Source organism: Dipodomys merriami, unplaced genomic scaffold (genome assembly GCF_024711535.1).
Source record: "Dipodomys merriami isolate MVZ:Mamm:240054 unplaced genomic scaffold, mDipMer1.0.p SCAF_89, whole genome shotgun sequence".
Taxonomy (NCBI): Eukaryota; Metazoa; Chordata; class Mammalia; order Rodentia; family Heteromyidae; genus Dipodomys; species Dipodomys merriami.
The window spans coordinates 4,063,810-4,083,218 of record NW_027206501.1 but is presented as its reverse complement, the minus strand read 5'-3'; the positions used below and the strand labels follow the sequence as shown (position 1 = coordinate 4,083,218).

The 19,409-nt window shown below is 40.0% G+C and overlaps 1 protein-coding gene across 1 annotated transcript in view; it reads left to right on the top strand.

Annotated features, from left to right (window-relative positions):
* LOC138820467 (lebercilin-like) overlaps window positions 1–19,409 on the top strand; it is a 70,731-nt gene that overhangs the window by 33,576 nt on the left and 17,746 nt on the right. The window contains exons 9-10 of the mRNA XM_070012153.1: window positions 7,227–7,286; window positions 9,099–9,270. The gene's annotated coding sequence lies outside the window, so the exon portion shown is untranslated. The remainder of the gene's footprint in view (window positions 1–7,226; window positions 7,287–9,098; window positions 9,271–19,409) is intronic.

The window sequence follows — 19,409 nt, the reverse complement described above, 5'->3', positions numbered from 1 at the left end:
TCATTTTAATTTTGGTTAATACTGGATTTTTAAAAATATTTAGTTGTCTTGAAAAGTATATACACCACATTCTAGATTTGTCTGCTTTTTTCAGCTTTATCACAATTGTCTAGTTACACAAGGAATTTGAGATTTGAAGCACTTTATAAATATGTTAAAATAGAGGGAAACAAAATAATTTGTCTATTTTTTCCAAAATTTTTTTGTGATTAGGTGGTTACATAATTTCCCAACTTTCACAGTATTGTGGGATAGTGATGCTTAGTTAAAGTCCCAAACACATTCTAACTTTCATGGAACAAATTGTCTATCATAGTCTATAACATTTATGAGTGCTATGAGCTTTGCAATACAGTTATTTCTTCCACATTGGGTGATATGTACATTGCTTTTGTTTTGCATAGCATCAGCTGTTCCCTCTTTACCACTTGTTCCCTCCTTCCCATCGCTGCCATTGTGTTGCTTAGTTCATTTTGGTCAATGTCCAGTGCAGCTGATGGGTTCCACTGGTGTATATTTTTCCCTGATTCCCTCTAGTTTTGTGTCGTCATCCTGGTTTCCCTCCGGTGTGCTCATATATACCATACATGTGATCAGCAGCATGGGGCTTTTTAGTAGTGATTCAGCCAGATGAGTGAAAGTCATTTGTTTCTTAAGTCCTGTTAATTTTGTTGTATCAGCTAACATTTTGGATTTAACATCCACTTATCAGGGGGACCATGTGCCGTTTGTCTCTTTGCAGTTGGCTTACCTCGTTCAATATGATTTCTTCTAGCTCCATCCATTTCCCTGCAAATACCATTATTTTGTCCTTTCTAATGGCTGCATAATATTCCATTGTGTATAGATACCACAATTTTTGGATCCATTCATCTGTGGGGGACATCTGGGTTGTTTCCATATCCTGGCTATTGTGAACACTGCTGCAATAACAGGAGGTGCATGTGTCCTTGTTTACTGGTTCCTGTTGTTCAGGATAGATGCCTGGGTCATTAGGAAGGTCAATATTTAGCTTTCTGAGGACCCTCCAGACTGCTTTACAAAGTGGTTGTATAAGTGTATATTCCAGCAGCAGTGTAATAGGGTTCTTCTTTCTCTGCATCCTCTTCAGCATTTGTCGTTGGCTGACTTGAGGATGGGGGCATTCTGACTGGGGTAAGGTGGTATCTCAGCACCTGGCTTTTATGCATATTTTTTAGTGGAAGAACATGCTTTCAACTTGAAACCTTCAGCATTCCCATAGGTGCAGATCAGTTATTAGTGCTCAACAAAGAATTTGAGATCATATGAGGGGACAAATAGCAGATCTTCACTATTAAAATATCCAGCTAAAGAATCAGGCAAGCCATATACTGTTGAGCCCCATCTCAGCCTTTGATCCTGTGAGCAGGACCTGGCTGTGTAGCCTAGCCTGGCCTTGAACTTGCCATCCTTCTGCCTTAGCCTCCTGAGTGCTGGGATTACAGGTGTACACCACCATGCCTGGCTTCTTCTTTTGAGAAGTTTATTTCCCCCTCCCCCCCTCCCCCCGAGCACTAGTGTATTGGTTGGGGTTGATGGTGCTAAGGGCTGTTTCTCAGTTGTCACAACTAAGCTACAGCGTCCTTACTCTGGTGCTCAGTACTTTTCTTTCACAGGACAGACTCTACCCACAAAGAACTCTCTAGTGCCGAATGTTAGTAATGCTAGAGGGAGAAACCTTCCTGAGTGTTGTAGTTGTTTATTCTTTTTGTTTTGTTTTGTTTTGTTTTTGCCGGTCGTGGGGCCTGAACTCTGGGCCTGGGTGCTGCCCCACAGCTCTTCAGTTCAAGGCGAGCATTCTACCACTTGAGCCACAGTACCATTTCCGGCTTTTTCTGCTTATGTGGTGCTCAGGAATCGAACTCAGGGCCTCCTGCATGCAAGGCAAGCACTCTACCACCAAGCCACCTTCCCAGCCCTAGTTGTTTATTCTTAAAAAGGACTTTAGAACTCATGCATGGTGATCTGGCATGTTGAAAGGGACAGGGAGAGAGCAGGGCTCTGGGGAAGTGGGATAAGGACACTTTCAGGGTTGGAGCCATGACTCAATAGTAGAGTGCCACAAAGTAGGAGGCTACAATGCTTGATAAGAAATGTACTCATTATCTTACCCATGTAATTGTAACCCCTCTGTACAGTATTTTCACAATGAAAAAAATGTACTCACACAAAAAAAAGTAGAGTGCCTTACTTTAAGTACAAGGCCCCCAGTTCAATCCATAGTAGTACTAAAAATAAAAAAAGAACTATTTCAAGCTGGGTGCCGGTAGCTCACGTCTCTAATCCTAGGTACTCAGGAGGCTGAGATCTGAGGATCACGGTCAAAGCCAGCCAGGGCAGGAAAGTCCGTGAGACTCTTATCTCCAATAAACCACTAGAAAACTGGAAGTGGTGCTCAAGTGGTAGAGCGCTCGCCTTGAGCTGAAGAGTGCAGGGACAGCGCCCAAGCCCAGAGTTCAAGCCCCACAACTGACAAAAAAACAAGAACTATCTCAGTAATAAAATTATGATAGTAAAATAGGAAAAAGAAAACAATGGTCATTTGTTCTTAGTCATGGTAAGTGGAGATATTTATATAATTTATGGTGATTAGAAGACAAAACTTTGAAAGCACCCAGGCAGAAGAGGAGAAGAACTTGGACTTAAACTATTTTTTTGTAGAACAGGTTATGTCAAAAAAGGATGAATTTGAATTTGATCACTTATATATGCTGATTTAATTTATTATCCTGTTTTAAATTGTTTGCAAACTGACAATCTTTCTTTGTTTATTTTGGTCATAATGGTATATAACATGTTTATAAAGATACCTTACAATCCCAAGAGTTGTTGCTATCCTGAAAGAGAGTGCCTGTGAAATTCTTTCTGGGTTGTAACACTGGTAATTACCTTGAATATGTACATGAATGTACATATTCCTGGTTTCAGCCAGCTTAAATTTGCAATTATGTTTATTTTCAAGTGCTAATATATTCATTAGCAATTCTTTACCAAAGAATGGTAATTAAGTGTCATTCTTTCCATTATTAACATGTATATTTTTTTGAGTAAAATCTAATGAAGTTGATTTACTTTAGCCTAACTTATATCCTTGACAAAACTTGGCGTTTATATGTCTGCCAAAGAAATGAACTGAGGGAGCATGGCTCAGTACTAGAGCTCTTCCCTGGATTCCTGAAGCCCTCTGTGTCATCTCCAGCACTTCAGGGGGCAAGGGCTGGGAGAAAGAAAGAAATTACCCAATTTATTGGGGGGAAAAGGGATCAGAGAAGTGGAGGAAAGTTCAGTGGAAAGAGAGACATGGAGAAATGGGTTGGTTTAAGATTCAGAGAGGAAGCTGCCTCATATCTGTTCTCCAGACTTAGAAAAAAAATAAAAGCCCTTCTGGATTGAAAGGATGTTTCAATTAAATCAATAAAGTATTCTGCTATTTTTTGGGGGGAGGGGGTCCGGTCGTGGGGCCTGAACTCTGGGCCTGGGTGCTGTCCCTCAGCTCTTCAGCTCAAGGCTAGCACTCTACCACTACAGCACCACTTCCGGCTTTTTTCTTTTTGCTTATGTAGTGCTGAGGAATCACACCCAGGGATTCATGCGTGCAAGGCAAGCGCTCTACCACTGAGCCACCTTCCTAGCCCCTCTGCTATATTTTTAATCTTTTCTGACTTCTCCCTCCCTCCTCTCCCCGCCAAATCATTGCTCAGACTGTCATGAAGAAAGGAGAGTCTTAAGTGGTCAGTGTTGTAAATGTGTCATACATAGTGAACCAGACTCATGCTTACACATTATTGTGTTACAAAAATGTCTGCAAATATCTGAGGCTTTTTGACTGGAAAAGTTGTCTTACTTGCCTAAACCTAAGAGAATAATAGAATTTCATAGGCCCCTTATTCTAACCATTGTTCTTAAAAGAGTTGCTTCAGTGACATATTTATAAATACTGTTCATCTGCCAAAAGCTTGAGTAATTGCAGTGAGTAATCCACCACTGAAACTCCCCTGCAGTTTGTATAAATGTGAGTTGTTGATGAATGGAGCCTTTCCTGTACTGAGCCATTCAGGACAGTCTCATCCCAGAAAGTGTGCCCTGAGTCTTCTCAGAATGAACTGTATTATTATACATTGGGAAATAGACTTCTCCTTCCTGTTGGTAAAAGAAAGTTAAAGAAAGGCAGCCAGCAAGCTAGATTGTTAGCATTCCCTTCTTTGACTAGAGCAGAGATTCTGTATGTGTGTAGTTTATGAAACACTGCATTAAATGCAATGAAGCAACCATTGCTTGCAGGCTAATTACAGATGGACTGAGCACTTCCCATCATGTGTAACTTCCAGAACCTTTATTTCCCCTTTCCCCTGCCTGCAATGCATTGTACTTAACTATCATCTCAGTTAAACCTGAAATAGAGCTTGGCACATTGATCTGACTAGCACCCTTATGTCTTGGATCCTGTGGGGTTGGAATATGTGTTTGTTTTTATTAGATGCCTCTAAGATTTGGCTCCTGGAAGTCTTATGTTGCTAAGTTATTTCTAAGTGTGACCTGCCTGCCTTTTGCCATTCTAATAACTGTTTGGAACACACAGGGGGACAGACTCCTTTTGTGTTCCACTAAGGACCTAATCTCTTCAAATAGACATACATCATTCAATCAGACCATGTGTTTGGATGCCAAAATATTCTCTCAGCCCATGTGCTTGCTCAGTTATTTTACTTCACCTTGCATTTACCCCATGTTTTCCACTGTATCCAGAAGGATGTTACATAAGCTTGTTTTGCAGATGTTGAAATCAAGATACATTCTGTGACAGATGACATTATTTTGTTCTAACAAGTAATGTTTGTATTACAGTACTCTAGTTTTTCTAAAGAATTTCTGGAATTTCTTTTGTATTCTCATGATGGTTGAGAGAGAAGGAACAAACAGTATGAGATGACAGTGCTATCACGGAGCCTATTTTTTTGATAATTGAATCAAAGTTTATTTATTCATTTACTCTCGAGTATAAATGGAGGACCTGCACTATTTCTGGTAATAGAGAGTGCTTGGACTAGCTGAGGAGATAGACAACATACATGCATAAATTATAACAAATTATATTGTTACTGATAATAGCAAAGTCTTTTGTTTTTGGTCAGTCATGGGGCTTTAACTCTGGGGCTGGGCACTACCATGAGCTCCTTTTTCAAGGCTAGCATTCTAACATTTTGAACCTCTGTACCACTTCTAGTTTTCTGGTAATTATTGAAGATAAGCACTGACACGGAGCTTAAATCCAGATTTTCTGGTCATAATCAAGTTAGACAATTATAATCCAAGCTGAATTCACAGAAAGCTTTAGATTATCATGTGCATGTTTTATTTACATACCTATGAGACTTCTAGAAGAAAAATGACAATCTCTTAATGAAATATATTTCAGCACATCTCAAATAATGACGCTTCTCTTACTTTTGTCATAAATTCAGTTCTTGTGGTGCTGGGTTTTGTTAACTATGGTTTTATAGTAAGCATTCTTCTCTTGTGTCTGCTGCTACTTATTCACAACTTTGGCCTGGTTATTACATCTCTGAGGCTTCCCTTGTTTATCTGCTGTGCAGAGTTGTATGGGAAGAGAAGGAAGTGGAAGTAGTAAGGTGTAGTCTCAGGCTTCACTAGTATCCTCATTCTAAGACATTCTTTTTTTTATATCTGTGATTGCTCCTAAGCACACTGTAAGCAGAAGGTTTTGTGGCTGAAAAAAATCTTGGAAACTTCTACTTGTCTTTCAGGTGCCAATCAACTTCAGCTTATAATTGGGGGGAAAAACCCTATGACTCTTAATGTGTACAAACAATGGACAAAACATTAAATACTTAATGCTTGCAGAGAGAATTCTTTCATATCCCAGAGCTTTAGTGGAGGGCTGTGTTGATGAGGACCCACAAGCATGAATAAAGTGGAAAAGAATACCACCTTGTTGAGTTAGTGGAACAACTGGAACTCTGCAACACTGTGCACTGAGTAAAAAAATATATTCATGATAGAAAACTTGGAAAATACAAACAACTATAAAATCAAATAATAAAAACATTTATAATTCTACCAATCTTAGATGTATATTGACATTTTTGACTTACTCCTTCCAATTTGATTTACATAGTACCTATTTCCATGTTATCCTACTTTTATAGTACTGGCATTACAACATATAGTATGAATTCTTTCCTATGTGATCAAATATTGTATAAAACTTTTTTTTCTTTTCATGTCATATGACCAAACCACAATTCATTTAGCTATTCAGTTATTTAATGGAACTATCACTTTTTTTTTTTTTTTTGTCCATCATGGGGCATGAGCTCTGGGCCTGGGCACTGTCCCTTAGCTCTTCAGCTCAAGGGTAGCACTCTACCACTTGAGCCACAGTGCCACTTCCAGCTTTTTCTGCTTATGTGGTGCTGAGGAATCAAACCCAGGGCTTCATGGATGCAAGGCAAGCCCTCTTCCACTGAGCCACCTTCCCAGTCCCAAACTATCACTTTTTAATCAAACTGTTTTAAGATGGAACTGGATACTAATTGTCTTAAACTGTTAACACCATGTGAAGCAGTACAGATGTATTATATTTGTTCTTTGTAGTCCTTTCTCTTATGCCTTTAGCCACACTGCCAATATCATTCTAGCAGAGCATCTTGCTATACTTGGTGAAATTTTTTTTGTGGACATTTTTAGTAAATCAAGGGACTTAGAATGCCTTGTCCAGTTTTATGTATGGTTGCCTGTATGCAGGTAATAAGTGCAGAAGCAGTACTGATTTGATCAGTAGTTACAGCAGAACAGAGTCTTAGTTTTACCTTAACTTTTATTGTTGATACATTAAACAACTTTGATGAGTCAATTTCCTTGGGTTAAGGAGTGGAATTAATAAGTATGCAGATTTCCATAACATACATGATGTATTCTCTCTAATTTGCTAGAAGATTTTAATAGACAAGATAAAAAATACCTTGTCTGTGATATTTTGTTTTTAGTCAAACACATGGAAGTTTGTTTTAATTTGAAAATAATGTTCAGCTATTAATGAAGGTTTTTTTAAAACATGTTAAGACCACTGTTTACTTAGAAATTTTTAACCTAATGAGATCTATTTCTTCTCCCTATAAATTTTAAACACTTGGTTACTTGATTTAATATATGTTAATTATATTGTGATTTATTCACCTTTACAGCTACAACTGGTTCCAAACAGACTCTTTTTAGTCACAGTCGTCATATACACAAAATCAAAGGTAAGCATTTCTTTAAAAATCAGGAGGAAAGAAAAAGTAACACTCAAAAAATGTTAGCTATGTGCCAGTTTTTCCCTTCCTGTGTTTATGCATTTGCTACTTACCACAACTGTGCGAGGTTATTCCTGCTTTATAGAGAAGCAGGGAGTGTCAGTAATTTTCCCAGAGTCCCACACTGGGTTGTGGTATGGCATTATTTGGGGCTCAGGCAGGCTGGTGGCTGCCTGGAAAGGATGTTCTTACCTTGCCAACCTTTAAAATCTCAACTCAAAAGACTTTATGTGCTTTTTGTTTTAAAAGGGTTTATGGCAAAAATGAATCGCAATAACTTTGTAAGAATGTGTTTTCAGAACATAGGTTTGAGTTAGAGAGACTATATTGCTGTGGCTTTCTATATTTAAACTATAAATGGTGGTCAGATGCCCTTTGAAACCAGTCAGGGAGATTCTCTCATGTTTGTATAAATAACCTCTTTTATCCAAAGCACTATCTTAGATTTCCGGGATCTATTAATGACCCAGATCCAGAGAGACCTGGCTTTTACCGCCTTACAGTCCTGCTAGAAAATTGAACATATGAGTGCCTAACTTCAAGTACATCCTTCAACCACTGTTGTGGTCCAATAATTGGGAACCACACAGTGTTTAATGAGAAATTTGGCAGCTGGGAATTTTGGAGAATTTTTCTCTGTCTGTGGTTAGCAGAGCCATATGTGAGCCAGTGGGTTCCTCTGACTCACAGCAGGACTGAACACTCTGTCGGCTTGCACTGCCTCTGCCTGCTGCAGCCCGGGCTGAGGAATCTGTGCTTGTCTGCTTCCCAAGTCTTTTTTTGTTTTGTTTTGTTTTTTTTGGGGTCCAGTCGTGGGGTCTGAACTCTGGACCTGGGCACTGTCTGTCCCTCAGCTCTTCAGCTCAAGGCTAGCACTCTACCACTTGAGCCACAGCGCCACTTATGGCTTTTTTCTTTTTGCTTATGTGGTGCTGAGGAATCGAACCCAGGGCCTAAGGCATGCAAGGCAAGCGCTCTACCACTGAGCCACCTTCCCAGCCCCTTCTTCTCAAGTCTTGACATCACACAGTAAGATGGCTGGGATGCAGGGACAGTTTCACATGGAAGTGATGTGTTCAGTGCAGGGTGTACAAAACAGAAATAAATTTAGCAGGTGCTGTTGATACCAAATAATGCTCTAAAGTAGTCCCTAAAGTTTATGACACAAGAGGTATTGAGTAGATATTAAACAGACAAATGTGTAATGAAAATTGTGATAATGTTCTTTGAAGAACTGGGTTATTGCTTGGGGCGCTGTAAAACAGTAGCCTAAGAAAAACTACTGATCACTCTAAAAAGAGCTTTGTACAAGTTTTGGAGAAATTTTACTTCTTCCTAATTCTACCTTTGCTTTCTGTTTAAGAATATCAGTTAGAATTAATAATCATTGATCATCAGGATGGTTCCTTTAAAGCAGAAACAATCATGAAGGATTATTCATATCTTATACATATTGGTGAGATCTTATTAATGAAAATGTCTTCTTGCCTTTAATTGTGTTTCCTATTTATCAGTTGGTGTACAGTCTAGATGCTACGTAACTATATTATTTTATATCCTATTATTGTTATTTTGTTTTTTCTTTTTGTTTTTTCTTTTTCTTTAGTGCCAGTACTGAGGCTTGAATTCAGGGCCTCATGTTCTTGCTTGGTTTTCTTGCTAGTGCTCTGCTCTGCAACTTGAGCCACACCTCCCATGTAGCATTTTGCTGATTAACTGGAAGCAGTTTTTGAGGGCTTCCCTTCTCTTCCTCCTCCTCAGGTGGCTTCAAATCAACTCCTCCAGGTCTTAATCACCTGAGAAGCAAGGATTCCAGGTGTGAGCCAGCCTCACCAGGGTGAATTCTGCTAGCACATGGAATTGTGGTCTCACTCTTCCAAGCTTGAGCAAGTAGATGTAATCAGAATGGATAATGTTTGTGGGCCCAGCTCTGGTAAGTCTCTTCTGCTTAGCACCTACAAAAAAGTCTCTGGAGCTGGGCACCATTGGCTCATGCCTGTAATCTTAGCTACTTAGGAAGCTGAGATCTTAGGATCATAGCTCAAAGCCAGCCCGGGCAGGAAAGTCCGTGAAACTCTTATCTCCAATAAAACACCAGGAAACTGGAAGTGGTGCTATGGCCCCCGTGGCACAGTGCTCCCCTTGAGCTGAAAAGCTGAAGGACAGCACTCAGGCCCAGAGTTCAACCCCATGACCAACCAAAAAAAAAAAAAAAGTGTCTGGAGAAATGGTGGCTGGCCTCGTCCAGCACAGTGTTCACTGGGAGACTCCCACTCACTTGCTTCTTGCCTGTAATAAGGCCTGGACCACAGCTTCATACTGCCTCCTTCAGCTGCTTCTACTCATGCCTAAACCCTAGCCAGCCAATTAGCAGTTTTGAGGGATTCTAGGTCTATCAGAGAAAAGACACCAGCAGTAAACTCCAGAAGCAGCGCCCCATTGTTCCTCTGATTCCCAGCCATATGAAGCTGACTCTAGCATTTTATCATTTGCTCCTTTTATGATACTTTACGGTTAGGAGAAGCAACACACACACACACACACACACACACACACACACACACACACAAAAGCAACAACGATATAATCTTAGCACTTTTAAATATATTCTTTGAAAAATGTTCTTCATAAAGAACTTTTCAATTGCCTTTGTAAAACAGGCTGGAACTCCAGACTTGAGCTGACTTGTGTGCACCTTGCTTTGCTGTGTTAGTGAAGAAGTACCTTTGGTTCTGAATTTGGCCAGCATTGATCTTTTTTTTTTCTATTTTCATCATTCACCAACTGCAAATCCTTAAAGCTCTTTTTAGAAATACATCCTTCCCTTAAGAAGGTTTTATTTCTCTTTACTGTTAGCATATGGTGGAGTCACCCTCATAGGTGGGTCTTCATCACAGCTGAAAAGTGCCCAGTAGTCATTGGCACTGTCATGATTTCTCTGTAGTTGAATTCCCTGGGCCAGCATTGGTTGTGCTTTGGAATCCCATGTCACTAACCTTCCTCACATTGTAGCTGTCCAGTCCAGCCAGAGCCATACGTGGAGTTGCCCCAACAGCTGCCATGGCAGGGACTTCTCACAAGGGAGTGTCCCCAAACTATTGCAAGGATGAGAGTCCCGGGAGGGTCAATAATCTCCAGGGAGTCCTGTGTGAATATGCATTAGGGAAACCCAGTACAACGTGACCACAGCACACCTCAAGGCTGACATTGGAGGGAAGGGTATTCTGTTGTGTTCAATGAAGGGTCAGGTTGCTGAGGTGATGCACTGATTTCAGAAGTTTGTCTTTGGAGACTAGCCACTGTCTTAAACAGAGTTGTGGATTATGTCCTTTCTCAGTGCCTGGGAATACATGTATCCATGCCCCTGCTGGGGTTCAACCCACAGAGGAAAATGGGTAGCTGGCCGGGTCACAGGGCAGCCATGATACTCTGTATTTCTTGGTCAGAACAGAAAAAGTGGACAACAGCACACATGAACAGCTAAGCAGAACTCAGTACAAATGAGAAAGGCTTGGTTGGCAATAGTGAAAAGAAAAGGTTGAAATAATGTAACTTCTCAGTGTCAAGTGACTATATTAACATGGTGAAACTTAGAAAAGGTATTTGCAAAGATATTTCTTGTGTTTTCTCTTCCAGAATGTTTAGCTCCCCAGGGGCAGAGGTTATCCTTATATTAGCCATTATATCCATCATACCTGGGAAGTATCTGGTTATACACAGATGCTCCTGACAAAAGATGAGAAAAAATGAGTTGGATTGGGCGTGGCCTGCATATATACATAACACACACACACACACACACACACACACACACACACACACACACACACACACACACACACACACACACACACACACACACACACACACACACACACACACACACACACACACACACACACACACACACACACACACACACACACACACACACCAGGCACTAAGTACTACCTGGACATGGCCTGTACTCATGCAGCCCACTCATGCACACCAGGCACCCACGTGCTAAGTACTGCTATCCTGCCTTGACCACTTGTTCCTTTCTTTTAAGGTATCAGACTGTGGATTGGCAGTTTATGAGCAGTTAAATATTTATTCCTCAGTTCATAGGGAGAGAAATAGAAAAATGAAAGATATGTATATTTATGTTTTTGGGGGGGGTCCAGTCGTGGGGTCTGAACTCTGGACCTGGGCTCTGTCCCTCAGCTCTTCAGCTCAAGGCTAGTACTCTACCACTTGAGCCACAGCGCCACTTCCAGCTTTTTCTTCTTTTTGCTTATGTGGTGCTGAGGAATGGAACCCAGGGCCTCAGGTATGCAAGGCAAGTGCTCTACCACTGAGCCACCTTCCCAGCCCAAGATATGTATTCTTAAACGGCTGGATTTTCAGCTCTTCTCTCAGAAAATGTTTCCTAGTTTTGGGTTTTTTTTAAAAAGATTTTGAAATAGTATGTTAAAAATATTTTTTAGCTGGGCACCAGTGGCTCACACCTTGTGATACTAACTACATAGGCTGAGATCTAGAGACTCACAGTTCAATACTAGCCTGGGTAGAAAAAAACATCTCTGAGATTCTAGCTCTAATTAACCAGGCAAAATGCTAGATTGAATGTATTTCTCAAGTGATAGCATGCCAGCCCAAACAAGCTTGAGGCCCTGGGCTCAGCGGTCTTTCATAGTTCTCACAGCTGTGTGAATTGATTGTAACAAAAAAATTTTTTAATCACAGGGCTAAGCCATGAGGTTCAGGAATACTTTTCTGGTAATCTACCAAAACCAACATATTGTTTACATGCATACATGCTTTAACATGTGCACTTGCACACACACACACACACACACACACACACACACACACACACACACACACACACACACCAGTTATCTTACTTCCTCATAGATGCGTTAAAGCAGTTTTTCTATATGATGTTTTCTGTAGAAACAAATACATTAATATAAATATATGCTCTTTTGGTCTCGATTCTTTGTCCCTGTTTCTCTCATCTCCTTATTTTCCCTTTTTGTCACCATTAAGAAACAGTTGCTTCTGGTAGCTGATGGCTCACGCCTATGATCCTAGCTACTCTAGAGGCTGGGATATGAGAATCATGGTTTGAAGCCAGCCTGGGCAGGAGAATCTGTGAGACTACTATCTAATAAAAACTACTCAGAAAAAGCTGGAAGTGGTGCTGGGGCTCAAGTGGTAGAGTACCAGCCTTGAGAAAAAAATCTCAGGAACAATGCCTAGGGCCTGAGTTCAAGCTCCAGGACTGGCACCAATAAAAACAAAACCAAAACCAAACAATTCCTTCCTCCTTTTTCTTCTTCCTTCCTTCTCTCTCATCTCTGCACTCCAGCCCTAGCTAGGTGTGTTTTCTTAGATGATATGTTGAAATGGCTTTATTGATAGCCACTAAGTTAAGAATGAGGCAGCATATACATGGGCAACTCCTGGTCTCAGGTTTCCAGTCACCCACCCAAAACATTTCACTAGGTCAGAATGCCTGCTGCAGATTCAAAGACAGCATTCTGCTTCAAATCAGTGACCATTTAATTGAATTTCTTTGAATTTACTTTTAATTGAATCTACTTTGAGATGTTAGATTGTTGCTACATTCTGAGTTTGCAGTAGGGAGAAACAGATACATTATTTCTGAAGAAAATAGCTACTCAGGAGGCTGAGGTCTGAGAAACGCAGTTCAAAGCCAGCCCAGGAAAAAAAAAAAAAAAGCCATGAACTCTTATCTCTAATAAATCACCCGAAAACTGAAAGTGGTGCTGTGGCTCAAGTTTTAGAGCACTAGCCTTGAGCTGAAGAGCTGAGGGACAATGCTCAGGCCCATAGTTCAAGCCTCATGACTGACAAAATAAAACAAAACAAAAAACAAATAAAAGGGTGTTCAGGCTGGATGCCGGTGGCTCACGCCTATAATCCTATCTACTCAGGGGGCTGAGATCTGAGGATCTCGGCTCAAAGCCCCTCCCAGGCCCAGAGTTCAAGCTCCGTGACCAACCAGAAAAAAAAAGTTAAATGATTCAAGTTAAAATCAATATATAGAACTCTACATATATGTATGTACATAATATATGCATACATATATACACATATGTGTATATCCATCTATTTGTATATATATATACACATATATGTACCTATATAGAGATAATAAAAAGTATATATAAATACTAAAATGTATATACAGACATACACATACACATACATAATATACACACATACTGTTTTGTGTGCCAGTTCTGGGGCTTGGACCATTGAGCTCTATGGAGTCTCATGGACTTTGCTGTCTGGCCTGGCTTTGAACCTTGATCCTCAGATCTCAGCCTCCTAAATAGCTAGGATTACAGGCATGAGCCACAGGTGCCCAGCAATACCCATATATATTTTAAATACTAAACTATTTTAATCATTCAAAAGGAACAAAATCTGAAAGGTTTTTAACTATCAAAGATTCTCAGGTACTTTACTAAATGAATTCTGTATTTACTGGGGACCATTCTAAAATAAGTTGGAATAATATCATATAATTCTTGTGAATATTTAAACAAAATCATACTTTTCTAACAAAGAATCATATCAATGCATAAAATCAGAACATTCTGATTGTTTGAAGAGACTTTTACAATAAAATCGTATATTTAGTATTGATACAGCTGGAACTTTCTTTTCAGTGTGGGTTGTTGAGAATGGGGAAAAATGGAGATTATCCTTAAGAAAAGAGAGAATACTTCCTGGAAGTATCTTGCCCATCCCCTGAGGAAGCAGGATTCATTTATTCCCAGGAAAGATACAGGTGTGCTGTGCTCTCTTTTGTTGTACTCATTGATGTTCCTGATGCTGGGATGGCAGTGGCAGAGCAGTGGCAAGTAAAGATGCCATGGAAGTCCTGAGGGGAACATTGGTGTCTGTGAAAGGGTTTTTTTAATTTTTGTTTTCTGGTAGAGGTTGAATTTCAGATGATACTATCTAATATTTAGATTTCACAAAGTCATTAAGTAATACCTTTAGTGAAGAATCCTAATAGTGCTAAACAAGCGTTCATTCCTTCACAACCATTTCAACTAAAAGTGCATAAATAATTTATATGTATGCCTTAGATACGTATCTGTTTTTATTTTTTCTGTTAAAGACACATTTAATATTTTTCTGCTCAAGCAAACAAGTTTTTCAGTTTATTCTTAAAAGGCAATACCATTCATTTCCTTTAATTTTTGTTTCTTTGTTCCTTTAAAAAATGTATATGCAGAGAGGGAGAGTTTTATTTCTTCTTTCCCTATTTGGATCCCCTTTATGTCTGCATCTTGTCTTATTGCTGTAGCTAGGCATTCTAATACTAGATTGAAGAGAAGTGGAGAGAGTGGGCATCCTTGTCTTGTTCCTGTGTTAAGAGGAAATGGCTTTAGTTTTTCACCATTGAGTATAATGCTGGCTGTAGGTTTGTCATATACAGCCTTTATTGTATTGAGGAATGTTCCATGGATTCCTAATTTTTCCAAAACCTTCATCATGAAGGGGTGTTGGATCTTGTCAAATGCCTTTTCTGCATCTATTGAGATAACCATGTGGTTCTTATTCTTGCTCCTGTTGATGTGATGAATAATATTAATTGATTTGCGTATATTGAACCAGCTTTGCATCCCTGAAATGAATCCTGTTTGATTGTGGTGTATGATTTTTTGGATGAATTGTTGAAGTCGATTGGCCAAAATTTTGTTGAGAAGTTTTGCATCAATGTTCATCAAAGAAATGGGTCTATAGTTCTCTTTCTTTGATAAGTCCCTGCCTGGTTTTGGGATGAGGGTTATGATGGCTTCATAGAATGTGTTGGGTAGTGAGCTTTCTCTTTCAATTTCATTGAAGAGTTGGAGGAGTATTGGTGTGAGCTCTGCTTTGAAGGCCTTGTAAAATTCCACTGTAAAACCATCTGGTCCTGGACTTTTCTTAGCTGGGAGGTCTCTTATTGCTGTTTCTATTTCAGTGCTTGATATGGACAGAAAGGAACCTTACTTCATTGTTGGTGGGAATGTAAACTTGTTCAACCACTTTGGAAAGCAGTATGGAGGTTCCTCAAAAGACTTCACATAGAACTCCCCTATGACCCAGCAATCCCACTTTTGGGCATTTACCCAAATGTTTACAAACAAGACCACACTAAAGCTACCAGCACAACTATGTTTATTGCAGCATTATTTACCATAGCTAAGATATGGAACCAACCCAGATGCCCCTCAGTAGATGAATGGATCAAGAAAATGTGGTATATATACACAATGGAATTCTATGCCTCCATCAGAAAGAATGACATTGCCCCATTTGTTAGGAAATGGAAAAACTTGGAAAAAATTATATTAAGTGAAGTAAGCCAGGCCCAAAGAAACATAGGTCCCATGGTTTCCCTTATTTGCAATATGTAGTATATGCATGAGTCAAGCGGAAAAGGTCAGATAATGTGATGTCAGGAAAATGAACCCTTAGATATGTATTTTAATGTTTTTTTCTTTCATGCATGTGTTTCTAACGCATTTATAAGATTATCTCTTTGTTGCTTTGTATGTCCCTCCCCCACAGTATAACCCCTGCTTTCACTATATTTGATGTCAGTATAACTTGAGAAGGAGATGGGGAAAAACCAGTTGTTTAAGGATACAGGTGGACCTGTTGCAACAATGAGAAGTACAAGTTGTCATGTCCAAAACGAGCTTTACAACGTCGGTGCGGGGGGGGGCGGGGGGAAGGGGGGGAAGGAGGATTGGGATTGGGGGGGAGGGGGGAGGCTGGGAAGGGACGTGAAGGGTAAACAAAAGGAGGAGGATGCAATGCTTGGTAAGAAATGTACGCATTATCCTGCCCATGTAATTGTAACCCCTCTGTACAGTGTGTTCACAAATAAAATTAAAAAAATAAAAAATAAATGTATATGCAGTAAATATTAGAGTGCAAATGCTCAGTTTGTTGTAATGCCACAAGGAAGGCATCCTGTGCTTTCTTGTTGGCCTGGCAACACTTGCTCCATTGTTCTATAGTACAGGAAGTGCCAGATGGTGTGGAGGGCAGACATCACTCCCGACATGAGGCTGTTCTGTGTGGCACTGCCTCCACGCACTCATCTGCAGGTGCAGGCCGGGCACCATGTTCACCTCAGGCTGACCATTGCAGGTGGGGCACTTAGCTCAAAATATTTCCAGTCTCTTTGGGAAGTAGTCTATAAGTAATTACTAAGTATTAGCTGGGCTTGTGTTGGTTAGCACTAGGTTTGTAGATGCAGGTGCCTGGTTACCATGTGACACAGTTGCCCTAGGAAGGAGACTGTGGCTTATTACTATGACAACCTGAAGGAACAAGGTGAGGGGGAATGAGTGGTCCTCCATAGGGACCACTACTGGAGGCTTCTATCCGCATTGCTTAGTGGTCACTGGTGTCTATCACTTATAAAATTGGATCTAGATAATTCAGAGCAATTTGATCAAGCTAAATGATCTGTTTCTATGTGCCACCAGTATAAGAAGTTCTAAAACTGTATTTCTTGCTGTGAAAATTCTTTTTCCTTGTTTTCATCCTGAAATTACTTGCTTTAAATACCCTTCTTAATGGTTGCCATCATTTGATTCCCTCTTTAAAGCTGTGAAAGGTAAAATGCCCATCCCCATCACAGTATTTTCAGCAGCAAGTCTAATAGACTCCAAGCCAGGATCTTGTAGATGTGGTATATTACCACGGCACTAATGCTGGATTACATCCAAGAGCTGGGGTCCCCTCAGTGGAGTTATTACCAGTATATTTTACACATGAATTAATGTTGTACTTATCTTAGAGCCATATACTGAATTTTGACCTTTGATATGTTTAGTGGTTCTTCTCTATGGAATTTAGTTATCTAAAATTAAGTTATGCACTTTCATTTTATCTTTAAAATATAATGATTCCTTGGAAATAGTTGGATTGGTATTTCTTTCATTCATTTACCAAAATAGCATATGTTAAAGTGTTAATTCAAATACATAAAATAAAAAATGAAGTTCCTCCTTTTCTCTCTCCCAAATGATCTCATTGGTAATGCTATGATATAAAATGTGATATACATATAATTAAAATTATTATGTAGATACCGTCTTATGTCATTGTGGAAAAACTTTGATGCCTTTTTCCATCTTCTTTTTCTTAATTTTTTGTGCCAGTCCTGGGGCTTGAGCTCAGAGCCTGAACACTATCCCTGTGCATCTTTTGCTGAAGCTCTCTACCAGTTGATCCACAGCACCACTTCTGGCTATTTCTGTGTATGTGGTGTTGAAAATTCAAACCCAGGGCTTCATGCATGCTAGGCAAGAACTCTACTGCTAAGCCGCATCCCCAGCCCACTGTGGACTCTCATCAGAACAGAGCCAAGCAGGAAGTTCGCAGTTATAGCCTGCACATGACCCCACCCCTAGATTCTTTCCATCTCATAGGTAATATGTTTAAGTGGCTATAGAAAGAGGAAGTCCACCACTGCCTATATCCGTAGCATCCTTTGCAAAGGGTGTCTGAGCCTGCGTGAAGGTGCGCAGCCCCTACCCTTCTACCTGGAAGACTCGCCACAGAACTGTTCTTGACAGTGGGTTCCCAATACATTTTAGATTCTTAATAAAACAAAAAAGAGATAATAAACTGATGTTCCTAATAGATGGTCACATGACTTTTGTGTCTTTCTTATCCCAGGTTCATTGAGCTTCTGGCTTCAAATGCAGAGATTTCACAGTTCAGCCTCTTAAATTTTTAGGGTTACACACCTGATTGATTTTTGTTTTTATGGTTTTTTTTTTTTTTTTTTGGAGAGAATAGTCTCTCTGTCTGTATCCAGGGCTGGCTACAAAATTTTTATCTCCCTTTGTCATCTCTAATTGCCTCTATGTGGGTTTAATACTCTCAAAGATGGAATAGTTCTGTTTCCCTGGGAGCATTTCCTCCATTATTAGAATCTTCTCTGGTGACTGACTTCCCCTCAGCAAAGAACATCTTTTTAATCTGAAAAGTTTTCAAGTAATCTTATGAAGTTTAGGGGAAAGTGGGAGGAAGGGTTTAGAAGAGAAAAATCAGACTAAAACATGCTTAGTAAGCAAAAGTAAAGTGTCCTGTGAATGTGGGCCCTGCAGTGCTTGCCTTTAATCCTGGCTAACTCACAAGGGGAAGATTTGAGAATCAAGGTCAGAAGGCAGGCGAGGTAGAGAATTCTGTGACACTCTTCACTTAATCAACAAAAAAGCTGCATCAAGGTTTCTGGCTCATATAAGATCTCAAAGACCTGAGTTGAAAACTTTGGTAATGTCCACATACGAAAGCCATAAATGCAGCTCAAAGAAAGAGTAAAAGACTCCTAACTTTGTTATCATACAGTAGCCTAGGGACTCTTGATGTATTCTGACATTTTAGACATGAGGTGCTGATGAGAAGAAAGCCTGGGCAGAGTGGATGGTGTATGGTGTATTCCTTGTGTTCATTCATTGTCTTCACATGCGAACATACGAAATCCTGGACACACATTGCTTAAGACACCCAGGTGGGAATAGTGACTTCCCCCATCTCAAATGCAGTATTTCATGCTACAGTTCTGCCAGTTCCCCCAGGCTCATCAGTGGTCTGATGACCTGCTAGTTTGCTGACTACCTAAGCATTTTTTAGAGGGGAACAAGGGCAGTATTGGGGCTTTAACTCATAGCCTAGCCTCTGTCTCAGGTATTTTTGCTGAAGACTGGCCCTCTACCACTTGAACCATACTTCCCTATTGAACTCTTTACTGGTTAATTGGAGAGAAGAGTCTTCCAAATAATGCTGCATGAGCTGGCTTCATAGACCAGCTTAGCCTCTGAGAAGCTAGGATTATAGGCATGATCCACCAAGTGCTCTTATTTGTTATTTGTATTAAAGTTGATATATACAGAATCACTGTATCTCTTGAACAGGAGGCTTAAAGATAGCAGGCAAAGTGACATTTTTTCCAGATGACACCCTGTTTTTAGAGCACACTGGTTTCAGGAGACAAATGCAAACCATGATTCCTGCTTTGAGATCACTATATTATCA